This window comes from Cyprinodon tularosa, unplaced genomic scaffold (assembly GCF_016077235.1).
Source record: "Cyprinodon tularosa strain WSP-4 unplaced genomic scaffold, ASM1607723v1 ctg90, whole genome shotgun sequence".
NCBI lineage: Eukaryota > Metazoa > Chordata > Actinopteri > Cyprinodontiformes > Cyprinodontidae > Cyprinodon > Cyprinodon tularosa.
In genome coordinates this window covers 284,762-312,699 of record NW_024039674.1, presented here as the reverse complement: position 1 = coordinate 312,699, position 27,938 = coordinate 284,762, and the positions used below count along the sequence as shown (strand labels likewise).

General features: G+C 37.3%; 1 protein-coding gene across 2 annotated transcripts in view; it reads right to left on the bottom strand.

The window, feature by feature from the left end:
• The window catches only part of LOC119776011 (carbohydrate sulfotransferase 15-like), a 56,269-nt gene extending 30,292 nt beyond the window's left edge, over nucleotides 1-25,977 (bottom strand). Inside the window, exon 1 of one of the 2 annotated variants that reach the window (XM_038274202.1) lies at nucleotides 25,717-25,977. The gene's annotated coding sequence lies outside the window, so the exon portion shown is untranslated. Of the gene's footprint in view, nucleotides 1-10,250; nucleotides 10,368-25,716 lie in introns of those variants that run through there. The other variant, XM_038274203.1, reaches the window with a different exon arrangement.
• Nucleotides 25,978-27,938: the final 1,961 nt, after the last annotated feature.

Below are 27,938 nucleotides of genomic sequence, written 5' to 3'. Positions count from 1 at the left end.
GATAGGAGCACCTCTAAAGGTTAAATATTAGCGATGCTATAACAAAATACAAACCTCTGCAAGCTCATAACCTTCCAGTTTTCAAAAGACACCCAAAAGTAGTGAAAACCTGCTGACAGATTTAAAGCATTAAACAACTTCCTTCATAGCTCTTCTAAGCCCCAATCTGCATCATTTTTATAAAATAATTTCAATTACCAGTGTGCATTTTATAGATCAGCCGAGGCCAAATCAAAAACCTCTTACATTTTCAATTTGAAGCGGTAGAAATATGACATTTTGCATTTAAAAGGATTGCATTCAAAATGTCAATTACCAGTTTTTAAATATTCATAAAAGCATGGTTTTTAAAGAACAGCAGGAGGTCTACCAGTCCAGTTTGTCTAAGGTGTGCCTTTTTGATTAATCAAGGATTAGAAGATAAAGTAAAACAAAAATTTCCAATTAATTATGTATCCTACAACTCCTATAAATACAACTATTAGTACCCGGTAAAGCATTTAAAATGTTAAAGTTGTTGGGATTCTTTTCCTCAAAGCTTACTTAGAGGAAAATGAATACAGGCTAATGAGATTAAAATGCAGACAGAGTGAAAGAGAAGTTAAAAATACACCAGAAAGATGGAGGGAGGGTGGAAAGAACGACAAAAGGGAGGAACTATGTCATTGATGAGAGAATGTCATTCTCAAGGGAAGTCACATCTTAATCCATCAGTCGGCTAACTGCAGCAGGCCACTGGCAGGTTGACGCATCTGTGGTATTCATAAAGCAAATATGTTGCAACTGTCTGTCAAGCCTGATGAAATAGCTCGACTAGAACGCAAACATGCCTAAGGGGGTGCCAACACAGTACAAAAGGTTGGATCTGTGATCTTTCCAGCGGATAAATCATCTAAACTCTGCTTAAATGTAAAAGCGTACATTTTACAAACTAAATAAATAAATTCAACTCAATCATTTCTGGTTATAGCATTGACAAGGCTGCTGAAAACAAACAGTTCTGCAGAACTTGTCATTTCCTGATACAGTGAACTGTGGTTAACACATGATACATTAGACAGAAAAACTGTGTATAACTGATTTTTTTTAATAAAATCTAATCATATGTGACAAATGAATGTTTTTTTTTAGTTTTGAAAACAGGAAGGTTAGTTAAAGTTCGGCATGGACTGAAAAATATTTGATTTATATAAAAATGTAAGAAAAAAATGTGCAAATATGAGTTTTGCAAGTCAGGAAAAGCCTAATTTGACTTTAAAGATGAAGCACATGAAGAGAGAGATTGCTCAGATTAATGATGATTGTAATTAACTTCAAATACACATACATCAATGTTAATGGCCTGTGTCCTGTGCTGATGGCTCTATCCCCATAAAAATTGGACCAGCCACAGCCTAAACAAATAATCAGAGACAGAGCATTCCACATTGTCTGTACAGCCGTTTAGTGACAGAAGATTCAGACGTGCAGATTTGATCCTAATGTTCTACAAAATACAAGTTTCTCAAATCACTAGTTGCTGAAAATTGCTTTGTTTTTGCACCTTTCTTTCTTGCTCAACTATCTTTTTTCCTTCTACGTTGTTGTAGATGCCTGCGTGAAGAGCTGCAGTGCACACTAAAATATAATATCTTTTGTGTTTTCTGAAAAATCGAAACCAATTTCTAACAACCATTAAGAAACATGCTGAAGCAGATCAAATTTCCAACCAGCTTTTATACAGTTTGTCATGCAATAAAAATGAAATGCATTCTGGCATCGACTGTGTGGACTGAAATAAAATAGATTTAGACTGAGGTATGTTCATAATGCTCTGTTTTTTCTTAATATGGGCTATTTTTAATGTCCTCAGACAGCTCAAAATGACAAGGAACACTCCACAAGTCTTCAATTTCTCAAATCAAACCAGGGATGTATTATTTCACCTGGAGAAGTAGTCTGTGTGATGAAGAGCATGCCAACTGATTTCCAGGAAATACCAAGCAATTTTAGGTTGCAGGAATCTAATTTCTATTGAAGTCTTTTCATTTATATAGCTCAATTTTTTTGAATAAATGTTATCTTAAGGAGCTTTAAAAGAAAACAGCTCAAATTAAGACTAAAATATAAAGCATCTTATCCAGTTCCCAATGATATGCAATTCATTTCAATATGATCTGATCAGCAATACTTGGAATAGTTTCTCCTGCCATGAACACTTTCTAAAGAATAAGATGATGGAAACTGATATCACTTGTGCACTTGTGAAATGTGCACTACCCAAATTTTAACCCTTGCTAATTACTGGCACATAAACTATGGGTCAACTTTGAACTTAAATAAGGCTTTATCATCATTTTCTCAAACTTAAAATGTTATTTTAATTGGCAGCATCCCTTAAGAAGAATTTATATCAAAAGTGAGCCTTAAAAGAACACTGAATCTGTAAATCAAAAGCCAACTCCAATAGTTAGTTTGTGTGCATTTCACAATAAAAACATTCAAGCAAGCTTAATTTTTCTTTGGAAATAACCAAAAACTTCAAGGTACAAGAACAGGAATCTCACTTGATAAAGTTAAAGAACACAGCTTCGAAAAAGGAAGTCATTTTTTTTTTTTTATGGTGTTCCCATTTTCAGAGAAAATCACACATTGAAGATTTTAGCAAGTTACTGCCATAGTACTTCTGAGTTTTCTTATGCAGACCAAAGGCAGTAGGTAAATGTCAGTATGACTCATATTGTTTAGTAATGTTTACATTAAACCTTACTCATCTGCTAGAGCTACAGAGGTATTTAAGCATGCATGGTAGACTGAATCTCTGGAACGAAGATGTTTCATAGTGTTGACAAGCCAAGTCTGGGCATGCTTTGGTGGTTTGGCAAGCACGAATGGTGTACGACCTTAAGTGCTGGTTATACCCCCCGCCGCAGTGTGTGGCAGTGAGCTTGAAGCAGACAATTATGATTTATGCTCAATATTGAAGCACTGGTGTACTGCCTTAAGGGCTGGTTATACTGCCCGTAGCAGTGTGTCGCAGTGAGCTTGACACAGACATTTTTGATTTATGCTCTATATTGAAGCGTGGTCTGCACTATGTCATGTTCCACGCCACAACGCAAAAGGGGAATATCACGGAAAAGCTGTGCGTCTAGATACGTTCGAGGTGGTGAGGAAGTGGGGCAAGTTTCTCCGACATCGAAGGGACATGAGGGCGAAAAAAGAGCTGGGATCCAGGTGGAAAAAGGGTCCAGGCGTTCTAGCTCACCTCGCTCCACTAGCTGATCCAACTTTACGAGTCGTTTTCTGCAATTACGGTCACATAAACAAAACAAGCCGGTAAGGTACCAAACAGGAATTACGCATAGTGTAGTGCGAATGTAGACTTGACCAATCAGAGGCCTCCTGTCTGCGACATTGTCTGCGATCACCTACAATTTCGGAGAGGTGCAGCAGAGTGTCTGCAGAGGGGGCGAGGACGTCTGCATTCACCGCGATACCTACGCAGAGGAGCTCATTTCAAAGTATTAATTAGCCTTTATTCCCTGACGTGACCGACCCAGCTTCGAATCCGACATGTGGTCCTTTGCCTCATGTCTCCCCCCTCTCTGTTATCATGAAAAGTCACTCGGTAACAATTTGTGCATATTTTTTTACTAATCATATATGTAAAAATTTGTCAGGAAGGAAAGAGCAGTAAAAGAAAAAAAAAAAAAGATTTCACTTAGGATCTGTATTCAGGCTGCAAATGGACATTATATCAGAGAAATAAAGGTTGAGAATGAAGACAGTAACAGAAAAAACTTGAGATTTTGAGAAAAATCTGTCAATACATGTAGTCCCTCTGGAAACGCTGTCTTGACAAACTGTCAAAAGCTTCTCATAGACCTTTCATCTATCTGTAGATATCCCAGGGATTATCTTGTCTGCTAAACAAGCCACTGGAGACCAATTACAGGTGCTCAAAAGAAAGCAAGCGAAACCTGAAGGAAAGAAGTTTGATCTAATGACTCAGAAGCTGAATGTTGGTACTCAGTTTTCTGTATGCTTCCCTTTTCCTAACAAAACTGATGAGTGAAAAACTTAAAGTACATTGAGGGTTTGCTTTTAGTGTAAGTTTTCTGACTGCCATTACCTCTTTCACATCTTCACAAGATGAGGCTGGAATCTGGTCCAGAGAAAACACAGAAGGCACTGTCAGAGTAGAAATGGGACAGAGAGTGATCAGAAACAGAAACAACTGAGAGGGGGGGGTTGCTGCTATGTCCGTAAGAAAAGAAATGCTTTTCCACTAGGCTGCCTTCGGTAATTAAAGTTCAGCAAAAGGCCAGCACAAAGAGGGCACAGTCGTGAAACTCAGTTTATATTATGATTGGTTAAACAGAGCCAGAGATGAAAATAAAACTCACTTCATACTCGTCAATGTTGCTCTGAGCATTGAGTCCCGGAACAATTCATTATGTATAGGATTAGATAAACTATGCTTATCATTTTTTTTTTTATAACTTTTCATTGATTTAAATGTATTGAAAAAATAATGGTAAGCTTAATGACACCTAATGGTTAAGCTACCAACATGGAAGTGACATCTGAAATGAATGCTTAAGAAAGGCTTTAATATTGAGTCACTTTACACATGTTCCCAAAAAAAAAAAAAATCATGCTGTGCTTTCTAAAGTTTTTCAAATGTTTTTATGTCATAACAAATGCAGAAATTTAATTGCATTATGTTGGGATTAAATGAGCTAGACAATACTTAACTGGAAATATGGCTACAAGTCTTACATTTAGGGAAGAACATTTGCGGCAAATCTCCTTTGCAAAATAGCTTAAGGTCAGTCTGAGTAATAGCTGGGCATTTGTAAAAGGCAGTTTTCAAGTCTGGCCACAGAGGCTAAGTTTGATTTAGGTTTGGACTTCTGACATAAAAGTATGCACTGATCCAGACCATTTCTATACAGCTTTTACGAAATATTTATGATCCAACAGGTCCTTTCCAGGGTCTGACCAGCTTCCTTTCCCCTGAAGAAGTAAGGCACCCCATTGCATGATGATGCTCCACTGTTTTAATGTTAAATTGACGAATTCAGAGGGAGAAGACGTGTCAGTTTTCCAGCTCACAAAAAGTTTTGAATGTGTACTAGATTAACGCTTTCACATCTTCTATGTACAACAGGTTCTTTCCGTGGATCTCTGCAGCTCCTGCTGTGTGCAGCATTTTTAGGCCTTGTGTCTTCAGTACCTCCACCAAGGAGGTTATGTTTTAGAAGACTTTGTGTGTCTGTCTGTCTGTGTACAAGATAACTTGAGAAGTTATGGACGCATTTTAATGATATTTTTCTTTTTCTTAGAGGAAATTTACTGAATGGCGGAAGACTGTGCTCTCCGAGTGCTTTTCTAGTTCAAATTCAATCCATCCATCCATCAACTTTGTTCCGCTTTATCCGGACCCGGGTCGTGGAGGCAGAAGTCTAAGCAGAGATGCTCAGACTTCTAAATCCACACACACCTTCTCCATCTGCTCAACCTATTCTCATTATGAGTGCGTATGAAATCGTACGAAAAGTTATGCACACTATTTCGTACGTTTTGGACGTTTTTCCTCAAAAAACCACATCAGTGCGCATGTGTTGGCAGACAGAAAAAAAAGCAGATCCGCGGACGGACGTAAAATTGGGAAAAACAGTGCAATCAGCACTTATTCATGTCTCTAACTACGTTGCTTGCTGTTTTATATCTTAGGGTCAGGGTTAGGGCTAATTGTAATTTATATTTATATACGTGAATGGTGCGTCAAATGCGCATGCGCATACGACGAAAAAAAACGTCCAAAACTTACAAAATTACGGTTGATCTGCTCTGGGGGGAACCCACGGCGACACCACGCCAGCTCAGAGTCCCTCCAGCATTTCCTGGGCCTTCCGCAAGGCCTACTCCAAATAGGACAGGCTAGGAACACCTCCGGAGGGAGGCGACCAGGAAGCACCTGGAATAGATGCCCGAGCTACCTCAGCTGGCTCCTTTTGACGAAATTCATCTAAAAAATACTTTATTAATATTAAATCAAAACTAAACATTGCAGTAACTTATGGGCAGTTTTTCGACAAATTGTTACTGCATAGGTATTGATAGCTGTGGGCAGGAAGGATCTCCTGTAAAAGTCTTGCAATGGAACTGGAGAAGCCTCTTTCTGAAGACGCTAATGTTGTTTAACAATCTTAGAGACTTAGACAACATTTTTTGACAACTTTAATTAAAATTTTGTTTAGTACAGCTTATCAGACAGTAAATAAATGGTTGCATTCCATAAAGTGACGCAGTGATAAACTGTAAAGTTGGGAGAAAAAAATGTCTGTTATGGAGGGAAGAGGAGCCCTGATGATCCTCTCTGCTGTTCTCACCATATTCTCACCTATTTCCAGTCTGAGGCGCTGCAGCTTCCACACCACACAGTGAGACAGCTGTTGAGAGCGCTCTCTATGGTGCTTCTGTAGAAGGTGGTGAGGATGGGTGGGGGCAGGTGGGCTCTCCTCATGCTCCACAGGAAGTACATGTGCTTCTATGCCCTTTTGATCAGTGAGGTGGTGTTTACATTCCAGGTGAGGGTGTCTGTGATGTGCAGCCCCAGGAATTAGGTGCTGTTGACCACCTCTACAGCTGAGCTGTTGATGACCAGTGGAGCGTAGTTAGGCTGGTTCTTCCTGAAGATCAAGATGATCTCCTTCGTCTTCTCCACGTTCAGGATCAGGCTGTTATCTTTGCCCCTGTCCATCAGCTGCTCCACCTCCTTTCTGTAATCCAGGTCGTTGTCGTCTCTGATGAAGCCCACCACCGTGGTGTTGTCTGCAAACTTCACAATGTGATTGGTGGTGAACCTGGGGATGCAGTCATGTGTCATCAGAGGGGTTCTGTCCAACCCGGACTGACTGAGGTCTGTTGGTGAGGAAGTCAAACAGCCAATTTCAGAGGGGTGAATTGAAGCCTGGCTGGTCCAGTTTTCCTATTAGATGCTGTGGGATGATGGTGTTGAAAGCTGAACTGAAGTCCAGGAACAGCATCCACATGTGGATATACTTCTCCTCCAGGTGAACTAGGCTCGGGTGAAGAGCAGAGGACATGGCATCTTTAGTGGAGCGGTTTCGTCGGTAGGCAAACTGGGACAGGTCGAATGTTGGCAGCAGACTGGAGACGATGTGCTGTTTAACCACCCTTTCGAAGCACTTCCTGATGATGGGAGTCAGTGCGACAGGCTGGTAGTCATTAGATGAGGTGACCTGAGGCTTCTTCTCTTTCTGAACAGGATGCTTACTGTTGTCCATAATGTTTTTCACTTTATGAAGAATTATTCTTAGTGAAATAATCTCCTGAGGTTCTAGAGGAGTTCCTAGAACAAAGCCGGCCTTCTTTATTAGCTTGTTCAGCTTATTTAACTCATTAGCTCTGATGCTGTTACCCCAGCAGAAGATGGCAGAAGAGATCAGACTCTGTACTTCTTTAGAAAGTACTGTCTGCTCTGTCTCTTCTTGTCAACAGTGTCACAGTTGTGTCTCCAGTCCAGTCTGTTGTCCAGGTGAACACCAAAGTATTTATACTCCTCCATCACACCCAATTCGTCTCCCATGACGTTAATAGGATTTACCTTTTTCTTTTGACGTTTAGGATCAGAGGATTGTTTCCCCACCAAGAATCAAGCGAGCAGAGCTGCTCCAACATGCAGCCATTATAAGCAACACAATTCAAGAGTATTTTTACTCAGTTTCAGTTTCCATAGCCTTAAAATATCTGAATTTCTCGTTTGTTTGCTGACAGTCCAAATAATATGATCTCTGAATATTAGACTATTATTAAGAGATTTGATTTATGCAGTCTATATCCTCCACCCAAATAACAGGTTATAGCTTAAGTACACATAATGTGATGTTTACAAGCCTTTATTTCTGTTAATCATCACAAAAAAATAGAATTTAGATTATATTCTAAATAAGACCAATAAAAAAAAAACATTTCAATAGAAAAATGTGGGCCTAATAAAAAGTACCCATCGTATCTGATTGATAGTTTGTACTTTCAAATCTTACGAATTAGGACGATTGGAATGCTTGCTTATTCGGTTTTATTGAATATGACTGTAATTGTTCTCACACTTACATTGATATCTTACTTAAAAGATATTACATTTCTATATACCTTTTCCTAAAACTGGGTTTTACATGTGAATATTTATTTTTATTTTTTATTTTTTAATTCCATTTCAGGAAACAATTTTAATCACTTTTTTTTTTTTGCATTTTTTTAAGTTTATCAAATTGGATATTTCCATCCATGAATGATGATAGTACGGCAGTTCTTTTTGTCTGTTGCATTCTAGAAAATACTACCTCTTTCACTTTTGTGTTATAGTTTTTAGGAAAATTATTTAGATAAGTCTAAAACAGAGTCAAACCTTAAATAAAACTGGAGCTCATATTTGCCAGAAAGAATCCTAAACTATACCTCTTCAGTTATAACCATTGACCACTGAACGTTTATTAGATTTGTGAAAACAGTTGAAAAGGGGCATCATTGGTAATCATAGACAAAGTCAACAATGAATGAAAAATAATGTATCTATGAAGGGGATTGCATAATATGCCACAAGAAGATGCTCCCACCATAAAAAAACAAGAACATAAAATAAATAAAAAAAAAACAATCAAAAAATAATTATTGCTTGGAAGAAGATTCCCTAAAATAAAATTCATTATATCACATAGGTCCAGCATAAAAGACAAGAATAAAATCCCAGAATATTAAGGTAGAAGATCAGAAAACAAGAGACTCTTGAAGACCAGAAAATCTTCCCTCATCTCAACCATACAGGGTCAAAGCATAACACAGAGTCAGGTCTGCCTCGCTACAGAGGAGGGCAGTGAGTAAAGTGGCCTATGCTCCTAAATTCATTACTGCAGCTTAACCGAAGTCTTGGGCAGAGTCCCAGTTCAGCACTTTTCTCCATCTAATGTTTTATTCAAGTGCTTCTGATACTGTCATTAAAAAGTGTGAAAAAAACAATGGCTGCTATTTGAATTAGTGATCTTATTAATGCTCCTCTAATGGCTTAAATGGAGCAAACTGTGTACTATAACACTAAACTTAAATGAATGTAAATACCCCAAATAAAGTACTGCCTATTCCTAGATGTTATCTAAAATGTGGAGTACGAATTAGATTTTCTTAAATTTTTTTCTCTATTTAAAATCACATAGTTTCACCTTTGATCTTATACAGGAATGAGAAAAAAAACTAACAGGCTGTAATGTTTGCAAACCTGCTTTTTTCTTTACCTTAATCCTCCCCAATATTAATTCTCTGCAGTAGACTTTCACACCTTGTCAATAATCATGCCTAACCGTGCTGAGCTTGCTACCAGGTAGGGAAATGTGCATGGATGATGTGTTAGCTCTGGTGCGCCAAGAAAATGAGTGAATTAGGCAAACGTAGCCTCGACAGCTGTCTTCTTGCTCCTTCATTCAAGAGCAGAACTAATGAAAACAGTTTTAGGGAGGCAACACAAAGGTTCTCCCAGTGGATCCATAATATTAACTTGGAGCTCAGATTTTAAGCTCATAGCTTTCTGAGCTTTATTTCTTTTCTGCTGCATTTTTAACGAACTCCCCAATAATAAACCTTTGGACGAATTCCCCAGGTTGCACAGGCAGGGAGGTCGGCTAATTTTAAAAATTAAAGGTGAGGAAAAAGGTGTTTTTTTGCTCCCCTATAAATGCAGGTGGGGATTAATTCAGGGTATTTTAATTTTCAAGGTTTCCAATATGCTCCACCTCTACAAGAGGATTACTTACACTGTTATTTAAGTTTTAGGTAAATCAAAATTATAATGTTATCACCTTCTGCTCTCTCTAGGAAGTGGATTACAGGATGTAAGAAAAAAAAACCTACCTGCTATGCTGCTGATACATAAAGGCAGGTTGAATTTCTTTTTCAATAACACATCCATCTCACAAAGCACAATCATTTCTCCACTAGGCCAACAGCTCATATTGGCAACAGCTGCCAGCACAGATATGAAACCCCAGCTTCAAATAACCAGGCAGGGATAATCCAACAAAATGATAGACCCGGTGATGGAAATAACATTCGCACAAACTAGATGTGACCCTAGCCAAGCCCTTTAGTTGGTTTGCTGTCTGCCTGAGGAAAAAATGTAAACAGCTCTCTGGGCCATGTGTGACACCTCGGCTGGACATTTGCTCGAAATGGAAGGTGATGCTGACCTCTGACCTCAGAGATCCGGTAGACAACTGCCTCTGGGCAGCTGCTGTTTGCACTCTCAAAAGCACGTCCAGCTGCACGAGTCCTGGTGAATACAGGGATTGCCACAATCAGTGAGGAGAAAAATTAGATGAAATTCAATGAAGTCTGAAAGTCATGCAAACAAAAACAACACAATGTTGCAATAAGCAACTGAGTTAATAAATGGTTGTTTATTTAAAAAGAGAATCCAGAATTGGTAAAGGCACCCAGCTCAGTGGAGTTGTGGTTCCTAAAGCCCCTGCAGATCGGTGCTATGGCCAATTAGCAGGATATGTGGAAAGGAGACACTGAACAAGTGCACAAAAATGCAACCATTCATTGGGATTACCTCTGCTCTTCGTATTGCTTCCAACTAAAGAGGTATGATTAGATTCTTTCAGTGCTAATTTAAATAACTCTTATCTCTAAGCTAATTCAAACCCCTGAAAAAAATAAAAGTAATACGCCACAATAGTTGCTTTTTTATATTCATTATATCAAATCATGGTAAACAGTAACTCATCTTCCAAATCACACTAAATAACATCATCTTTATCAACATAGTTTTACTTTTAAACATTTGAAACTTCATAGGAACAAGTAGGCCAGGGCGAAATATTGATTTAATTAATTTCATTTTTTGTTGCAGTATATTGAGTTTTGCGCAACGGTGTACCTTTTGTCTCCCTGTAGGTTTCTTAGCGTTGCTTTCACATTGCAGTACGGCAGGTGACAGCCTCACACAAAACAGCAAGCAACATCATAGCATGAGAGTCTATGTTGTTGTTGACTACGTTTGTTCCCAATAAAAGGATGATCTGTTGTTTGGAAATGGTGTGGGATTGTTGGGACAGACGGGGAACAAGAGACCTCATCCTACAGCAGTGACCCAAAGGCCTTAGCAATCAAAGGCAGCTGCACCACAAACCTTATTCAAGATCTTCTTCGGCGAAAGGAAAAAATGCCACTCTCTCTGAGACTAACAAAACCGCAATGACCAACAAACCTCAGCTAAAGAATAGCTAACTGCAACCAAACCTTTTGTACAAGGCAACACATGACAGGAAAGGGGCAGAATCAGCAAAGCTGTCACTTTGCACATAGCCAAAGAGATGGTGCCCATATGAACCGTGGGGAAGATGAGGTTTATTAATATGATTAATATCTTACACCCTAAATATGAGCTACCGTTTCCCTAGTACTTCAAGTACAGGTGACAAAAAAAAAATCAGAAAAACTTGCGACTCAATTTAAAAAGGTCCTATTGTCCAGCCCTAGGGATAATCAAAAAATATTCACAATCTGTAAGTCTTTTATCTGCTATTATCTGTCATTATTTATCCTGTATTATAACCCCTCTATATATATATATATATATATATATATATATATATATATATATATATATATATATATATATATATATATATATATATATATATATATATATATATATTAGGGCTGCAACTAACGATTATTTTAAAAATCGATTATTTTTCCGATTAATCGATGAATCGTACAAAAAATATTTTTTATATTAACCTCTTTATTCCAAAATAAACATTTTAGACAGAACAAACAAGCACACAAGTACAGGTTGCTCATTAACTGTACTGGTGCAATATGAAAAATAAATGTTTGTGTTAAAACTACGCAAACTTACATGAGAAATGTAGCTGTACATCCACAAAATATAGGGTATTTTGTTTCATAAAGTGCAAAAAAAGAAATTTTTGTTTTTAAAAGCCCCTAAGGGCTTCAAACAATAGGTCCCCCCATTTCAACAAATTAGGTTTTTTTAGACTAGAAGAGTTCTGCCTTTTAAGACAGGAAAGTATAGCAGTTAAAGTTGCTACTTGAGAAAATACTTAACCATAGAGATAAAAATAGCCCTGTGATTCAAATTATAAATTGTATTTGGAATAAAAATGAGAGAACTAGGGGTGCTAAAAAACACATCCTCCAAAGACAGATATTTACATGGGAATGTGGAATATAATTAATTGACATATTACTGATCTTGCTGGATTTTATTCTGCTTTACTTACATAAATTGCAGGATCTTTACTTTATTTTTGCCAGAAGATTTAAACTTTAAAAGCCTTGCCCACATAATATGCAAGTTAATTTATATATAAAGTAAATATATACGCTGTTTAAGCTAATTCAAATGAAATTAAAAGTAAAATAAGTAGCCAACCTTATCACTGTCTGTAAACTACTAACAAGGTAAGGAAAGCATCAGATGAGCTACCTGAGAAACTAACGTTACGTTTCCCCACTTTAAAACAAAACGAACATGGTGGTTCCGTGCCATGTTAATTTGTTTTGACAAAAGTTGCATGTTACGACTTTTTTCACTTTACAAAGCACAGGCTATTTTAATTATTGTGATAAATTTGCGCCGTCAATCCCGGCGCATGCGCGCTTCATTTGCAGTCTGGACGGTGAGGCTCTGACTGCAGCGCTGAGAGGGACTCCTGCGGGAAAACGCGGTTGGGGTGGGGGAGGCGCCCCACGGCAGAGTAGGAACGATACATGCTTTCACGTAAGAGTCTCCAAAAGCCGCCAGTGACACCGTAAAAAGTCGCCAGATTTGTCGCTAGTCGCTTTTTTGAAAAATAGTCGCTGGAGGGGTCTGAAAAGTCGCTGAGTTGGCAACACTGCACCTGCGGCGCTGGCTTGCTCTGCCGTATTTTTTTTTCTTCCCCCGTTTTAGTCAAGTGGATGTGATGACGGCGGCGGCGGATGACGCATTAATCGTGCGACACAACTAAACGATGATGAAATTCGTTGCCAACGCTTTTAAAAGTCGATTTTTATCAATTTTATCGATTCGTTGTTGCAGCCCTGATATATATATATATATATATATATATATATATATATATATATATATATATATATATATATATATATATATGTATATATTTATATTAGTGCTGTCAAAATTATCGCGTTATTATCGCGTTAACGCGAGGCCATTTTAACGGCGATAATTTTTTTAACGTGAGATTAACGCTATGTGGTTTTATGGTAAAATTTTCCAAGTACATCCCGCTGCAGCCTGCAGGAAGGCGGGGCTATTTTCCCCCAGTCTATGCATTTTCCATAGGCTTCAAGAGCGGAGCTCCTCAAGGAAAAAAGACGCTCATACACTGGGTAGCGCTAGTGCCTTTTCTTTAAGCCCCACCACCAACAAACAAGTTGAGTGTCTGGTAACTAGTAGCAACCTGAAATATGCTGAGAAAACAGATTACTGAGGTGAAATGGAATCTGCTACGGCACTCTTGCTGTCTGTGTACGCCACAGGTCGGTATCGTGTGTGTGTCTGTGTGTGTGTGGGTGGGTGGGTGTGTGTGTGTTCTCATTTTTGTTAAGAGGCTGAAAAGTAACTTTCTAGAGCATAGACTACCTCCATCTAGTGATGTCAGTCTATTGATTTTGATGTATTGATTGAAAATTGTTCATTATTATCTTGGTTAATTAACATCTAATGTTAACTCTACTACATTTTATAGCAGTAGGGTAAAATGCTTGTCTTTGTTCAAAAGACTGTATTAACTGTAAAGACTGTCTTTTACATCAGCCTGTTTTCAGGGGCTTTTTTTTGGCTACATATTTGTTATTTTTTGCTACATGCCTCCCCATCTTCTTGCCATATGTTTCTATGGCATAAATCAGTGTCTGTGACCTGTTTTCATTTTAAAAAAAGAACATTGGCACAAACCTAGCCTGTATGTATTTTTTGAATGTCATCGAGAGTATTTAAATGATTTTCAATCAGAAAAAAAAATTGCGATTAAAATGCGATTAATCGCGAGTTAACTCAGGCATTGATGCGATTAATCGCGATATATATATATATATATATATATATATATATATATATATATATATATATATATATATATACATATAAAATCCATATCCTAACCTTCCTGTAAATATTTATATCCTGTATAGCACTTCTGGATAGAATCAAACTATACTTAATTGCTTTGTACCTGTGACAGTGTAATGACTATAAAGTTGAATTCTGTTTTATTCTATATGAGCAGCGACATCATGGTGTAAACACACATTCATTGTTAGAGCAAAGTAAGATAAAGAAATTGTGATTTTGTGCTTGAGCTTTGATGAATATAGAGTTTTGTATAACCACAGTAAAGGTTTTTGTAAATCCGTAACCATTCTCCAAACACACCATGATCAAGGGAATTGTAAGAGCTTTAGGTTTTATCACTCTATATCTTTTGCAATACTTGCTTCAAAATTTCCAAGTCAAATTCTAGACTGAACCTTAAACCAGTTCAAATCCAGCTCGCTTTTTTAAGAGCTGTGGGTCCAACCTTCCCAGCCTATTTAAATGTCAATACATTAGTTTATGCTTGAAATATTTATCATTGCTACATATTTTAACACAAACGCCACAATTTTAATAACTGTAATGAATTCGTACACACTTTGCATAATACAGAAGTTTTATATGGTTACACCCATGCTGTGAAAAACTCAGCCTATACAAATCTTCAATGCCATAAATCAAACTACAAACAGAAGGGGCCTGTAGCCAGTCGCCAAGTTGCATGTATGAGACACAACTGGGCACAGATGGTAAGGGACGAAAAAACAGTTTGGTTTTGCATGCATCGTTAGCATGAGCAATGACCCCAAACCTTGGCACTGTGGTTTTGTGAGATTTACCACCCTTACTCAGCACCTCAAAAGCCCAGTAGTGCATCCCAATTGCGCACTATTGCTGTTTTACTGAGCAACCGTTCTTAAAAGGTCTCAGATTGTATTCTTACTTTATATGATGTAGTTCCTCTTTTAAATATGTTGCCATATATAACACAAATAATGAATGTTTTGCTATTCCAATGCACAAAATCACGTGTTCATCAAATATGAGTTGGAAATTCTATTTGAAACTGTTTTCAACAGCAAATAAAATGTATAAATATCCCAGTTGAAAGCTAAAACAAAAATGATTCCAAGTGACGCACCCCATAAAGCTGATAAATGTTTCAGTGTGGTAGCTTAATCACAGGAAGCTCATCAGTCTCAATGACAAACAGCTCCAGCCTGTTACTTCATACAGACAACACCTTCTAGAGTGGTCGCTCATCCAAAACTACATAAATCCCCGGCAGTGATCCACAGCTCTCATCAGGAATAAATAATGCTAACTTCACTGGAAGAGCCATCCATCATGGATGCCCTGCACACATTGTTTCCTTCATGCTCAAACCCCCACTTCATGCTGAGACAGAGAGCAGTCAGATATCATCCTCAGCATCATTCGGTGTAAAACGAGAGCCTGCTTTCGATTTGCTAAAAAACAAAAAAGCTGTGAAACTGTGTGCAATAAGAGGCCACTTCTGACACGTGTGAAACTGTAGCTACAGCAGGCTGGGACAAGAGCAGACCTGTCCTACATATTAACAATGCTGCACAAATAAAAATGTTTTTAATATTTTCCAGGATTTCATTCTGATTGAATTGTAGAGTTCATAATAGCTTTGCAGTTTTCCTCATGGATTTTTAAACTCAACGTTTTGTCTCCAAATTGCTTATTTTTAGAAAAAAAAAAGTCAAAGCTTTTAATTATTACTTTTAACAATGGAAATTCCCACATTCCTACTTAACAGTTTATCCGTCGCTCCTCAGTTTGAGCCTGTTTTGTCCTGCTCAAGGTTGAGAGGCGACTGGAGCATGTGCTAGCCGCACGGGGACAAAACAGCACGGTAGAGCCTGGGCACATGGCCAGTCCATCACAATGACACGCAAGACAAACTATCAGTCAATTTAGCATCATCAATTACTCTGAAATGCACTATTTTGGATTCCTAAACACAGATCAGTAAAAGAGAAAACTGCAATGCTTTGCAAAAGTATTCCTATCAATTGAAATTTTTTTTTTTCCATTTGTCAGTTTTCAGATGTATAAAGTTCATAGAGACACACCCCAAAAAACTTACAGCTCTAATAGCAGCTTAGAAAGTATTGATTTAGGGTGTCTGAATACAAATCAACACCTCACTTTACATATTTTCTCTATAAAAATGTTGAAAAACCATGCATTACTCTTTTTCTAGAAACATAAATATGCACCACTGTATGTGGAGTTGATCTGTCAATATTATGATGAAATGTGGAAATTTGAATATGAATTAAAGACTTTGAAAGAGTGTGCAAAAAAATATGGTTGATAACTACAAGCTTAAATCATACAAACGATGTTTCCATTTACAATCAAATAAGGCACTTGGGTGCTGTTTCATATGGGGCATTGGTTTTCAAAACTTTCACATCTTAGGGTCACATTCTGTGGCTTTCAGTGGCCTTTACTCGGGACGATCGCAGGAAGAAAGCTGTTCTTTAGTTGTTTTCCATTGCATTGTGGTTGTGGTGAACTTAGCGAGACACAGTGGATGCCTGTAAGCATTTGAGCAGCACTGGTTCAGTAAAAGAGTTTTTTTTCCACTGTAAAGGAGAGCGTGCTAGAGTTCACAGCTTGATGTGCAGACCATAGTAAACCACGTAACATAAGGCTATTTCTAGCAGACTTCAGTGGCTGTTTGTGTTTGCAATCATCCACCCTGCAATGTGTTCAACAGTGTCTGACCAAGACTGAGCATGATGTATAAATCTGGCCTATTGGAACATAGTTGCAACAATATACATTTTATTGTGATCACAAAAATAAATCTAGCTTAATGGACCTGTTATAGTTTTTTGTTTTTTTATTTATCTGGTAGAATCTAATAATGACTGATCTTTTTATGGCATATTTCATATAAAAAACAAAAATCTGCTTCATGTTCTTTTGCAGTAGATTTTATAAACCAAATATGAGATTATCCCTACCGGTATATATTAATAAAAGCATATTTTCCTTATCCTTTGAAAAAACTATTTAAGCACAAAATGTGCCAATATCTATTGTTTTGATTCTTTGATATACATTAAAAAGACAATTTTAGTTGTTTGTTTTGATTAATGTAATAAATCATTTTGAGTTTAGGGTATCAGGGGCAACTGGCAACCTAACTTGATCCAATGAGAAATCAAATCTTTACCTTTATTACATTTGTGTTGTTCATTAATGACTTGACATGTTAGAACTTCTCTCTAAGCCACTCTTCTGGGGAAAAATAAGAAAACACCTGTTTTAAGTAATGTGTGTTTAGAACTACTATTTAGGGGATTGCAACAAGTTACCGGCAACTGTCAACTGAAACGAGGCATTTAATCGCACTGAAATGTATTTTTAGGTGATTCATTTTAAGATCTAAAGACCAAGCAGTTCTCAACACACAGAAAATAACTCACAGAGAGAGCTTAAAATCCAGTGATCGATAACATTTCAGTAAAACACCTTTAAAAAAAAAATATTGTGAAATAGTTAAAGGTATTGTGGAGGATTTTTCATAAGTTTTTGAAAAGACCCGCCCTCCACACTTAAAAAAAAAAAGCACATGCACAACCCAGTACCCGCACCTGAGAGGAAGTGACTGTTAAATGCGTGCAAGAGCATGCACAAGCCCATTTCTCCTTGTGCAAGCTCTGTTTAAAAGCTGTTTGCGTCGCTCATACAAGCTTACTTTCCATAAGAAGATTTGCAATTTTTTCACTTTGTCAGACTCACCATCAGTAAGTGAAAATGGGGATAACCACGTATGATGGCCTTACGTAAACATATCTCAGGAATGATTGACAATTGGGAGGACCACTTATTTTGATGATCCACCCAGAAAAATAATCCTCCACTATACCTTTAAGTAACAATTCAGGTGCTTTTGGGGGGTTGAATTGGATGTTTGGGTTATCCTTTAGTGTATCTTAGAATTGTTTTCTAACTAATGTTGAGAAAAATGTGAAAGAGTGTCCTGGTTTTCCTCTGAAAGTCATCCAAATGAAGCTTTCCTCACACCTATCTGCAGCTACAGGTACAGACATCGGCTCCAGCTTTGAAATGGGCAACAAAGACCACAGTAAAACCTCCTATGATCTGGATTCAAGGAGACTACATTTGATCAAATCAAGAAAGCATGCCGACCAATCACCTTGCACACTAACATATTTACATTTTCATATATTTTGCCCACTTTATTCAGATTCCCCTAAGTACAAACAATTGAAAACACATCCCTTGTTTAATTCATAGACAGTAAAGTGATTAAAGAATTATGGGCATACTGTCTTAAGCTGTCTTCAAGAATTGCACCTACTGTAGTTTGTCCAGCATTATATTTGATAAAGCAAATATAAAATATGGCTACAAGCAGTGGCGGCCGGCCCATAGGGGGCGCTGGGGCACCGCCCTCCCTGATAAGAAGAGAGAAACGTAAAATATATTTTTAGAAATTAACTCATAAATGTCAGTTTTACTCTCTAGACTGTGTACCTATAAGCAAAACAAATTATATAAACTACATTTCCCTATCTACTGTCATTAATTTGTGGATTTCCACAGACAGACTCCTACCGTCTCTGTTCTGGGGGCGCTGATTGAACTGACCCACATTTGCAGAGAATCTGTCAATCATGTACTATTGCTAGGTGAATTTAATGGCCAATCAGCGTCTCGGAACTTTATGGTATTGGGGCGCTGAAAATACTGCGCTTTAACAGGCTTCTGAACCCAAGCGCAGGTGCAGACAGTTAGAGGGAAGATGGCGAATGTAACGACCGAGATGCAACTTCCACCAAATTCGGTGAGATCCTTATTTATCTACCCGTTTGCCAGAAGAATATCCCTGTTGTAGGATATGAACATTTCATGTCATGGTTATTGTGACTGTGACGAATCCACCTCGTCGCTTAAAACAACCTCTCTAACTTTGCGCGCCACACACACATTCCTGTTATACTGTGTTTGTGAGGACCAATACACTCGCGCCGAGACCAGTAGCTCCATGAACTTAAAACACACAAGCTGTTCCTGATTACCTGCTGGCGTATTGAGGGTGCACACTTAATATTTCAGTGGGGTTAGCCATGTGTGTGTGTGTGTGCGTGTGTGTGTGTGTGTGTGTGTGTGTGTGTGTGTGTGTGTGTGTGTGTGTGTGTGTGTGTGTGTGTGTGTGTGTGTGTGTGTGTGTGTGTGTGTGTGTGTGGGTGTGTGTGTGTGTGTGTGGGGGGTGTGGGTGTGTACGTGTTTATGCTACGGGGACTTGTCATCTTCAGTCTGGCTGCGTCTTTGCTGGGTTCAAACCCAGTTTGGTGTAATTGAATAAGTCAATGAATCTGTGTAAAAGAATTAAGTTGTAAAAATTATTTGTTTTTGTACATCAATTGTTTGTGGAGGTAATATATGGACAAAACTGATTAATGAGAAGAAATCAGAAATAAGAGAGCCTGAGGGTAGGGGCTTAAACAATTTAATGAGGGCTGTGGGAAGAAAAGCGGCAATTTTTGTTTTCTGTTTCTTTGTTACATTGCTGGTAACTGGAGGGAGGCTGAGGCCCAGAGTATCTTGTATGTTTAGTTTCTTTTGCACCCTGTTTTGAGTTTTTGAGCTCAATAAATCACCAACACCGGTAACCCGACTGAGACTGGATTCTTGGAGGCCAAAGAACCCCGTCACAGTGACCCAAATCATCACTGTTATTGTTATTATATAGTAAATTAAATCATTACTGTTAAATTGTATGTATTGTCCAATTGTTTATTTGAATTCTTATTCCGGATTAGTTGGAGACATACACTAGGCTATATCAGCCCCACCAAAAATATTTTTCACCAGCCGCCACTGGCTACAAGAGTAAAACAGTTACCAAAGCCAGATTCCTATCTAAACTCCACCTCTTGCTTGACCAAACCAGTAGAGTTAAACCTGTTTATTTCCTGCTGTAAGAATGTTGTATGAACATGTCAGTATTACCTGATCTGAAACATTTGAAACACACCAATGTGAGTTAACTGAAAATCTAAAAACTGTTTGGAGGTAAAGGGACAGTCATGTGTGCCCTGTTGAGTAATCCCCAAGTGAATCAATGACTCGGCCTGCTGGAGCAGATGCTGGGATAAAAAAGCCCCTAACCGTGAGGTCAGATGCTTCATTTGACAAACACAAATGGTCGCTTCAGGCTCTCAGGCTAAAAAAAAGGAGGAACAATAAATAAAAAAGGTGCTAAATGAGAGTAATCAGACTGGGGCTACAATCCATACGCCTCTGGTTAGAGGCTTTCTTATACGATGGAATGATGATGTTAAATTTTCAAGAAAGGCCTCTGAGCTCACATTGGAGAAAGAAATGTGGGGCAAACCGAGCTTTGCACCAGTAGCAAGGTCACACACAGTGTTTATTACAGCTTCTAATCTGTGGCTGAGTTGAATAAATCAGTGCACTACTTATTTCAAGACTTATGGCATTTGTCTGGAGGAAAATGAAGGCATATTGAATAAAGCAGTGTATTATTTAAATGTGTTGTTGATGCTGGATGCTACGGTGATTCAAATGCAAGTTGTCTTAGACAGAAGAACCCATTTAAAGTCCAAAAACCATGTTTCACTATTGAAATCTTTAATTTACCTTTTAATTTTGACTAATCAAGCCTGTAGCTTTTGTTCAAAGCCACAGAAATATTTCATATCTATTGACATCTCTGTGTCACATATGGACATTTCTCTTCAGATTTATTTAATGCAGAATAATCTTAGTTTTCTTGATTAAGTGAACTTAAAAATGTTATTTTCCCAAAATCATGGGATGTAAAATATTTTTATCTTTTCCAAATATTCCATTCCAACTGCATACACATCTAGAATATAGTGGTTCTTTATCATGCAGTTCTATAAACTGCATAGGAACCCTGAACATCCCCCTCTGTTTCTTTTAACTGAATATTTTCCCCCTGAGAAATCTCTTGCAAATATTTTTATAACAAAGGCTTTCAATCTCTGTGCTCCAGTAATTACTACAAAACAGCTGGTTCATCCCTGCAAGAGCTATCATATGTGCCTAAAAAAAGAAACAGAAAGGTAGCCTAAATACTGCTATCAATTTTACATGCAGTAAAAGTCTGGCCGAGAAACTCAGAACCGACGCAAATGGTAAACCAGACTTTATTTATTCAAAATTCTTCCTGTTTTTCATGAATGAATGCTTCATCATCTTCTTTTAAAGAATACTGCACCTAAATCACTGCTGGGCAAAAGGTGAAGCAGCTCTGCTTTTGTAAGTAGGAAAATTAATCAGACGCACTTTCTCGCTTCACAGAAATCAGAGAAATGAGATGACCAGGAGCAGAACTAGAGTGTACCAGCTGGAGACCACGCACGCTAGGCCCTGTCTAAATCTTCCTAATCACCCATCCCACTCTTTGTATAATTATATATTTCAGCGATGGAGAGAATCCCTACCACATTTGGAACGCCTACTGTGTGTGTCTCAGCTCTGTACACAGTCTTTATCAACTTGTAGGAAGTAACAGGCACAAGACATCACACATGCAGACAAATCCCTTGTGAGGAGTAATTTTATGCCACAGTGTATATAGTCTTTAAATGCTGGATTGGTTTAAATTTCAATAAGGGGAGTATGTGCATTTTGACCTCCTCAGTTCATCAAAATAAAAACAAAAAAGCACAACCACAGATCCTATAAGAAATACCCATCCAACTAAATGTATACAGACTACATAAGTGTCCTTATCAGAGGTGCATGCAAGAGGTCCCTGAAAACTCTGTAGGAGCAGCAGAAAAGCTGTTGACACGACAACTCTTTTGTCTGACTGTCAAGATGTTCATCAAAAGCCCTGTAGAGTCCCACCTGCATCAAACAAGTGGAAGAAGATGATCTGGTGTGCTAAAACTATATTGTATTTCTTTTGTCTATATGCAAAACTCCACATTTCATGTTAAAAATTACCCTAACATTGACACATGGTGTGGGATCATGGTGTGGAGACTTTCGTGTGCAGGGGAAGGAAAGCTCTTTTATAGAAAAATGAGTGGAGCAAAATACAGAATAATAATGAAGACATGTTATAGTAAAACTGAACTGGACCAGAGAGTAGAAGAGGGGTTCACCTTCCAACAGGTAAATGACTTTGCTGGTACAAATGCAACTACTAGATGTCTAGATAAAAACATATACATTATTTTAATACTAAACATGCACCAGGCAGGATTTTGGGAGCCGCTCTCCAATCACAAAATCAGTATCCGTCGATCGCCGATGACAGTATCAAATCCATAAATTCTTCAGCTGCTGTCTCATGTACATTGACATTGTATCATTAAGTATCAAAAATATAGGAGATGAGAAAGTATCATGAACTCACTGCTGCTTTCGTGAAGGTGGCAGGTAAGACAAGCTTTTTTTCATTAAAATGCGAGATAGAGAAAATAATGTAGACAAAGGATGAAGCAGGAATGCTCTTAAGAGGTCTGTAGGCGGCTTTTAATAAAGCTGTTTTAATTTAGCCCTAGAAGGACTGTTTCATCATCCTACCTCCAGCGTGAAGACCACCGATTTTAAGCACCGGTCATTGTTTTGTTGATGACTGGTGCTTAAAATCAGTCCCCTTCCCCTCCATCACAATGTAAGCCTGCAGGCTTCTCTAATCCTCCGTTGTTACCCTTCCACCTCTGGCAGTTAGCCTCTAGAGGCTAGCCTCGGCTATCCGTAGGCTTTCACTGCTCATTCTCCATGGAGGGCTTCTCCAAAATACCACTGTCCTACTCCCAGTCAACAGTAGCCTCTGCCCCACAATCAGCATCCTTTTTTCCTGGCAGATCTATTCAATCCCCCACTGTGCTCCTTAGATGCTCCGCAGTTAGCCTATCTGGCCTCGGTCAGCTATAGCTCCTCCCCTTCCAGGAGCTGTTTCGTCATGGATCTATTGCGCTGTGCTCCTCCACTCTCCTCTTGATCTGACTTATCTGTCTGCTCTGGTGCACTGTCTGCCCAGTGATCTACAACTCTGGTTTCTCTGCTGCAGAGGGCGGCATGGCTGGCACCCGGTTATAGTTCTTTCGCTCCCTATGTTCTCCCCACTGCTACTATCTGAGCTACTATCTCCTCTTCCCTCTGTTTTCAGGGTGATTTGTCCCTCTTTTGGGTACTCTGACCAAAACAAACATGGACCAAGCATGGGAGAAAGACGCATGTCCGCTCAGAAAAAAGTCATCAACAACACAATGATTGGAGCTTAAAATCAGAGGTCTTCATAATGAACGTCCAGTCACCAATCATGTAAATCGGTTGATTTCTGAGCACTGCCAATTGACCGGTGCAAGTCTAATAGTCTTGTGAAAGTTCAAACCCAAATGTAACCAAAAATCGGTGGTGACAGACAAAAATTGTGTTTCCAGAAGGTCTCTGGCTATTTGCTGAAGTTATTTGCAAATGTCAAAGATTTGTGACAACAGTGTTTTCCTGAGGTCGCCTACTAAAGGGCTTTAGTGTATGAAAACTAAGCTCAACAGGAACAGTAAATCTGCAGAATTTCTACTCTACAAAAAGGTAAATGATGCATCTTTGAGACCTTAGTTATATATTCATTGTTCAGTATTTTCTTTAGCTGCTTTCCTGAATGAAGCCCATCTTTAGAACGAGGAAGGAGAAGCTCCACTGAGGGACGTGGGCTGTTTAGAGAGAAAATAGTTTACATGGACAATTTTAAACTTGTCTTTATCTCAGTGGTTATAAACAGAGGTTCTTATATCATTCTTATATCAATGTTCTGTATAACCCAGCAGATCCTGGAACACTTTGTGGTTTGTTGAAAATACAGTTCGTAAATGAAATGATGACTAGATATATCAGGTAATAAAATCACATTCATTGGAAGAGTTTCATAAAAATGACTCAAAATATTTAGAAACATAAAAAAGAAATGCAAATGCAGTTAAGGGATTAAATTGCACCAATTTAACTTTGTAAAACGCAGTGGCGGAGCTAGATGGGGGGCCATGGCCACCCCTGGCCCCCTTAGCCAATCATTGACAACCCTGTGGCCACCCCTACCATTTATTTCCCTCTAATACAGATGGTGGCAAAACATTTTAATTTTTCATATATTATCAATTACCTGACAACAGAAACACTGTGGGTAATTATGCGCATCAATATACTAACATTAAAGATGATAAATGCAGAATTCATGCTCTTTTCAGAACTAGATTTTGGGTTTTATGGGGTAAAGAGAAAATTATGTGTGTCTGCAAGTCATCTAGGAGTCTTCAGTAAAATGATAGATAAATTATTTTAATTAAAAAGTATTAAATGATCAATTTATGTAGATATTAGTATTTGTAAATATAAATTTTATGCAGAATAATTACTGATAAAAGTAGGTAAGTAATGACAATGGAAAAGATTTTCACCCAAAACTCAAACCTGAAAGAATTTTATCCACTATACTTTTTATCTAGAAAGCACGGACGTTTGAATATATTCCTCTATTTGTAAGCAAAGGCTATTGGAAAGTATAGTTTGTCTTTATTTAGAAAATATGGATGTTTTGCTCGCTAATTTTCCTGTTGGAACAGTGTTGATTGACCCTGAGGTTTTGGTGCATATCGACTTCAACCACCCCTCAGTGTACATTGTTTATTGCCTGGCCACCCTTATTAAAATTTTCTGTAAAAATGTTCCCTGGGAGAAAATACTTTTTATTTCCAATCATAAGAGAGAAGTGGAATCAAAACCAAATTTCTGAATTTGTGCATAAACTGGTCCAAAAAAATCTTTGTGATCAAAATTTGTAAAGGTTTATTTTTAGAAGGGCGTTTCATTTAAATCAAATATTATTTAAATGAAGAAGCAGCTAAGAGAAAAATAAAATATCATGGAATGGTGTTTTAGAGAGAAACAATAACTAGCTTTAAAATCTATGAGAACTGCTCCCAGTCATTCCCGCATGCGCTTCCTAACACTATGTGGTCTGCTGGGAGTCTGCTTGGACAAAGGCTAAAGAGGACCACTTCATGCCTCCTGAGGTTTCCTAAGCTCTCATTGGTCAGCAGAAAATCCTTTTGTTTTGACTGAAACTCAGTTTCTCATGAATAGTAGCTGAAACTTATATCTAAGACTGTTATAAATCACCCCTAGTTCATTTATTCCCATTCACTCAACAGTAAATGACTGGTCAGAATAAAGTGTTCATATCTGTTACTCAGTCACGGCCTTACATTTTAAATAGCAGTAAAATGAGAGAAGTAAGATTAGAATACATAGTGAAGCATTCATTCTGTGCGCAGGCAGCGCGCGCCTGATCGCTGAAAGGACTCCGTTATATTAGGTGATGTCTCAAACAGAGACATACTGAGAGTCAAATCAACCCCCCAAAACTTTTCCATTTCTGCTCCATTTGCAGAGGAATTAAATCAGAAAACAGATTCGAATGAAGATATGTACATTTTTTTGTTATATATAAAAAAAGAAAAAGGCGGTGATATAGCACTAACAATACAGGGAATAAAACCTACCATGAGTTTTGTTGCTTGAAGCCGGCAGCAGCAGCGCTCACACGATCAGCCGGATAAAACAACTTCTCATCGCCGATTGATGTATTTCCATCCCGATCGCTACCCACGCATTTAATAACACTTAGAAATCCGTGTAATTCTTATTTCCTGTCCAATCTGGTGGTACCTAAAGGGAAACAAGTGGTGCAAACGTCATATATGTGTGTGTGACTGTCTCTGTCTTCGGAGCTCTCGCTATGAGCGCAGGAAGGAGCTGCCTCTCTATTTCTGTTTCTCTTTGCTGGTGATGAGGGCGAGGGGTGAGACAGGAGCAGAGGACATCTGAACGACAATGAAAGTGAATACAAATCAGATTAAATACTCTTTATATATTTAATTAAAGCATTGGATATGCCATATATATATATATATATATATATATATATATATATATATATATATATATATATATATATATATATATATATATGGTATGTCCAATGTATATATGTATATACATATATATATATATATATATATAAATAGATATATATATATATATATATATGTATATATATATATATATATATATATATATATATATATATATATATATATATATATATATATATATATATATATATATATATATATATATATATATACATATATATTATTTTTTATTTTTTTCATAAATTAAAGTGCAGCACTGATCAAATGTAACCAGTGTGGGAGAAAAAACATGGTCCAAATAAAAGCATTTACTTATTCCCAAAACAAAAATTTAACAGGTTCAATTTGTCAAACCAGGACCTTTTAAAGAAATCTCTTATTATTTATGCGTATTTGTCCATTTCTAATTTGAATTGAGTTACACATACAATAATAACAAACTAGTTGTACAATTCAGACAACATGACACTTTAATAGAGAGGAATCATTGTAGGAGGCTGGTGAAAATTCTTAGTCATCCAGGTCATTGTTTTAGACTTAGACAATGTTTGTATACACAGAGTGTATACGAAATGAAATTTTCTCATTTCTCATGACATTTCCATAAATTAAAGTGCAGCAGTGATCAAATGTAACCAGTGTGGGAGAATAAACATGGTCAGAAAAAAAAGGCATTTAGTTATTCAAAAAAAAAAAAAAGAATTGAACTGGTCAATTTGCATGTTATCTAAGCCATAAAAGGGCTTTTGTTGGGCTACTTTATAAAGCCTGGAACTCAACACTACTCCAGACATTTCGAATTGAGAAAGCTTTCTGGATGGGAAGCGAGATGTTTTCAAACTTGGAAAACAAAGTCCAGTGGTCTGCTTTTAAAAATTTTTTGGGTAATATTGTAGGTCTTCTGTTCCTTTCCCAAAACTATTTTTCTATTTTGTGTTCAAATGTTCATTTTGGGTATAATATGGATTCCATTTTTCAATTAATATTCAATACTTATCAAACAGTATAAGCTTTTGTCCCTTTATTTACATGACTAATCTGTACACACAGCACTGTGCATTCTTTGGTCATTTCTTACTACTGTACAACAACGAGGATCTTTTGAAACAAGACCAAGGTAGAATAGGTCTGATTATTGCTGCTACCCATCAAGGTGACTGCTTTTCAAATAGACACAAAGAGAAAATTGTTGACCGTCTGTGTTTAACAAACAAGATAAAAATGATATTAACTGCAATCCCCTAAAGGTATCTTACATAAACACAACAGTGAACATGAAAATATATGTACAGTCATTGAAAACTTCCTGTGTTTTTACAACTTCAATTCTTATTTATTTATTTATTTATTTATTTATTTATTTATTTATTTATTTTGAGTGTAGGAGGACAAATTTGTTGCAAAATTAGATAAAAACAGCTTGAGTAATTTTTAAAAATGTCTAGAAAGGAAATCCACTAAAATATAATGTGTGCATATTAAACTTGTTGCAACTATTTTAATTTAAAAAGTTTATGTATATCAAAGCACATCCATGGAAAACATTGATGAAACATTGAAAAAACGAAATGTCCCTCACAGTAAATTATTTTTTAAATCCTCTAGTTAAACAATTGTGATCAGTTCAGTATTGGTATTTATTATCCAAATTTTGTAACTTTGCAAACATAACCTGTTATAAAGCAGTAGAAGAAAGATATGGCATAATAAAAAATAATTATGATTGATGTAGTGTATATTTGCATTTAGATCACACAAATTCAACTTTGTGGAAATTATAGCCACAAGTA